Source organism: Parasteatoda tepidariorum, chromosome 1, assembly GCF_043381705.1.
Source record: "Parasteatoda tepidariorum isolate YZ-2023 chromosome 1, CAS_Ptep_4.0, whole genome shotgun sequence".
NCBI lineage: Eukaryota > Metazoa > Arthropoda > Arachnida > Araneae > Theridiidae > Parasteatoda > Parasteatoda tepidariorum.
The window spans coordinates 26,298,187-26,302,625 of record NC_092204.1 but is presented as its reverse complement, the minus strand read 5'-3'; positions in this window follow the sequence as shown (position 1 = coordinate 26,302,625).

Sequence of the window (4,439 nt, the reverse complement as noted above, 5' to 3'; positions counted from 1 at the left end):
AGAAATATTTGAAGCCGTGATGGCTCAGGAGATAGAGCATTCGCCTTCCAGTGATTGAACCGGGTTCGAAACCCAGCGATGGCTGGTCGATACGAATTCCGGATCCGGCTGGCACTCACAACAGTGCTGACGTAAAATATTCTCAGTGGTAGACGGATCATGGCAGCCTTTCTTCCCTTCAGTGGGTCGATAAATGAGTACCAAGCATGCTTGATAACTAAACACTGGGGGTTCCGCTTTCGGTTGACCACCTGACCGGAACATCTGCTCCTGCACCCCAGAGCCCAAGGTCAAGAAAACTGAGATGGGCACAGTAGGCCTTGGCCCTCTATGAGCTGTCGCGCCGCTGAGTTTAGTTCAGACGGATCATGGGTTATAGTTCCCTCGCCGTGAGGCTAACCGTGGGAGGTTTTCGTGGTTCCTCCCCCATATAAAGCAATTGTAGGTTAATTCCATCAAAAAGTCCTCCACGAAGGCTAATTTCTTCCAATACTTGATCCAGGAATTCCCTTGTCTTCTGGATTGGATTCAAAATTACAAGGCTACGAATTTGAACATTACTAGTCATAAACCCAAAAAAACGTTGGTTATAAAATATAAATATTTGTAATTAAATATAGCACTTCTGACTCCTAAAAAATAATAATAAAAGTTACCTCTGGTAGGATTTTGTTGCTTGTTAGAAAAACTGTAGAGGGTTGAAAAAAATTACGTAACTTATTTTTTTTCTTTCGTAAAATACAATCGAAAATTGTTTGAATGTCAGAGAAGTATAAATTCTACCCTAGTTCAAAAACGACATCGTAAAAGAGCAGTTTATTTTTTTAAACTTTATATCCTTTAAAAACGGGAAAAACTCTTTTAACCTTTAAAGACTGATAAAAGGTGTGAGTAAGATGATTGACTTTTCAGAGACACTTAAATCCTTGTAGATGTCAATTTTATATTCGGTTCCATTCTTGTAAGTTAATCTCTTAATACCTTAAGAGACGCGTCACGAAACGATTTCATATGACACGAGTTATCTTTTTCAACTTTAAACACTTTTTTTCCCTCCCCTTTTAGACGCGTTACTTTTTTTTCCATTAAGTTCTATTTTGTGACTCCATCAACCTTCCATTTTCTGGAAAGGAAATATGGTGTAAAAAAATATTTTTTTTGAAGAAAAAATAATTATAAAACATTCATTTTTACCCTTCATAACTCTGCTTCTTAAAGAGATAAAATATTTTGCGTAGTGATATATGTTTCGTAAATACTGAGTCGCACGATTTCATTTATTTAAAAAAAAACAATCAAAAACCAATGATGATAATAGAAGTATGATATTTATGTAACATTGTCGTATAATTTTTCTGAACGTTGTTCTATATGTAACATCAGAAAGTTTCCACACGGTTTTTTAGAAGTAGTCTGCGCAGACTATTTGAAAAGTGAACCAGTTGTGCGTAGGAACCCAATTTCTATCTTGATAGTAATAAACAGAAACTTATCATATATATTTGTTGTTGTTGTTACTTTACGTCGCACTAGAGCTGCACAATGGGCTATTGGCGACGGTCTGGGAAACATCCCGGAGGATGATCCGAAGACATGCCATCACAATTTTGATCCTCTGCGGAAGGGATGGCACCCCCGCTTCGGTAGCCCGACGACCTGCGCGCGTCATATATATTTAAGAATTGAATCTGTAGTAGTTGACAAGTAAATAAGACAAATCAATTATATTCATAAAAATTTGTTTAATTACAAATTTTTAGACATATATTTGCTACCACTTTCTCATTTTTTCTAGATTTTCTATTAAATAGCTCTTTCGTAAACAAGTTTACCTTCATAGTGGTCTGATCGGACTACCTATAAGAAACCGTGTGGAGGCTTTCAGTTATAGGAGGCGTAAGATTGACGCAGCGGAAGTTTTAGCGAATAATCATTCGCATTTCTAAAATCTACGAATTTTTCGAAATGATACCGTTTTCGTAGAAATTATTTAAAACTTGATGATTTTTTACTTTTTAATTTATTACTTGCATTTTAATGTAGGCGTGATGACTCAGTTGTCATGGCACTGAAGGACCAGTGGCATCTTTAAGAGGACGCCATACAGGGGGAAAAATTTTTCGTTGCAAATTCTCTTTTTCCTTCATTACTAATTTGAAATGTTGAAAAAGTGAGTTCAGACAAACCTAGAGTAAGCCACGAAGTTTCGAATCCTGAAAAGAAAATTTTAAAATATAAAAATGAAAAAAAATTAAGAGAAAATAACTTAGGATTATGCAACGGTGAAGTTCTGGAATAATTTGTTTGCACTTTAATATTTTAAAGTAGTATTTTTTTCAGCAACGGAAACTTTATGACCTAGTCTAGGTATGCCTGAACTTTCTTTCTCTTTCTTTCAAATTTTAATTTAGTAAAAAAGGAGAAGGAAAATTTGCGACGAAAATTTTCTTCCGCGCTATGTCGTCGTCTTAAGCCCATCCAGCATCACATCGAGGGGTACACATCCCGGAAATAAAGGCGGCCTGTGCGCAATGCTGAAACCATTGTTACAATCATGACATCGGTCATGAATTTGAATTGGTCATTCTGCTTTTAGAATGCTTTTGCATTCTTATGACAAATAGTATATTTTTGAAGTTTCAAAATTTTATGAAAAATAAATATATACGATTATGAAAGTCACTGTGAAGAAAAAAAATATTTTGAATTTGTTGATAAACGTATTAAACATATTATTACAGGTAATTTAAATATTATAGAAAATTTAGAACTAAGAAATGTTATGTTAAAAGGCACATAATTTAGATACATTTACCATATTGTATTAATTAAAAGAAAATCTAAAATGCTTTCTAAATGATCTCAATTTTTGTCTAAAGTTCTCAAATAGATTCTCTTTACCTTTGAGTATGTATGTTAAACAGAACAGAAATGAGCTGTTTATTATTGAGTTAAAACTTTATCTTTAATAATAAGGAAACTTTAAGTATCAGTAACAATTTAACCATTTTTCTAAAACTGATTTAGCAAATAAGCCACTTGAAAAGAATTTTATAATTACCTCCATAGGCAAAGTTAGGAATAATTATGCAATCTTATGTAATAAATTCTATATTGATCTGTCCCGCAGTGGACTGATCGTTAAACGTAAATTAACAACAACAACAACAACTATATTGATCTTTTAAATAAGGAATTAATAAATAGTAAAAATTTTAAGCTTAGTAATTTAAATAATAATATTAGCATTTAAAAAATGAGCTTTCTTCAAGAGGTTACGATTTAAAATTAATAATGTACAATTTTGCACTTTGCGGTTTTGCACTTCAGTGGGAACGCGCCTTAAGAAATATTTACACGAAATATTTACACTTTAATTTCACATTTTGTAATTTGGCAAACTAGTTAAGAAAATATTTTGAATGAAGTGAGTTTAAGTTGAGTGAAACCAAGTGTTGATTTTTTCGTTTTTTCGAAACATAATAATGCAAGTAAACTATGACAGGATTACACAGTAGGCAAGTAATTCAACAATAATATATTTGCATTTTCATATTTTGAAGAAGAAAAAAAAAAAAAGAAATATTTCAGCATTTGAAATTTTATGATTCATTCTTGGTTTACCTGAATTTATTTTTTTCTATATAAATTTTAAATTACCAATGAAGGTGAAATAAAACTTTCTAGGAAAAATTTTTGAGGTTTAAATTAGAAATTTTAAAAAGGTTTTTTTTAGGAATGTTTTAATTCGTCAAAAATCGGGCTTTAATTAATATGTGGTGGGGAAGCACTTATCCCCATGGTTTAGATTAGCTCTAAACCAGGTCTTTGAAATCATGCAAATGTGCCACGGTGACTCAGAAGATAGAGCTGTTCACTTCCCAATGATGTGACCCAGGTTCGAATCCCAGCGGTAGCTGCTTGATACGAGTTCTATTCCCGTCTCACACCGACCGCAGTGCTAATATAAAATATCATCATTGGTAGACGCATTATGGATTAAATTCCTCTTGCCGTCGGGCTAACCATGGAAGGTTTTTGTGGTTTTCCACTCCGTGTATCGCAATAACGGGTTAGTTCCATCAAAAATTTCACCCGAAAGGCTAGATTGCTCCAGTGCTTGATCCTAGAGTTCTATCGTCTTTTGAGTTGGGTTCAAAACAACAAGGCTACAGAGTTGAACATTGATAGGCGTCAACTCAGAATTGGGTCAGCTGTTCAACGCCGGCTATAAAATTATAAAATAAAATAAAAATTCCTTAACTTTGAGGCATCCATTGATGTTTTTTAGGAATAAATATTCGTCTGTGTTGTTGCAGCAGTAATCACTACGCTTCTTTTTTCTCCAAATATCTTCGTTAAGCACCGGCGTACACATCACGAAAGTGACTCTCAATTTAAATATTCATAAGCAATTTCCATCTTAATTCATTCGCGTA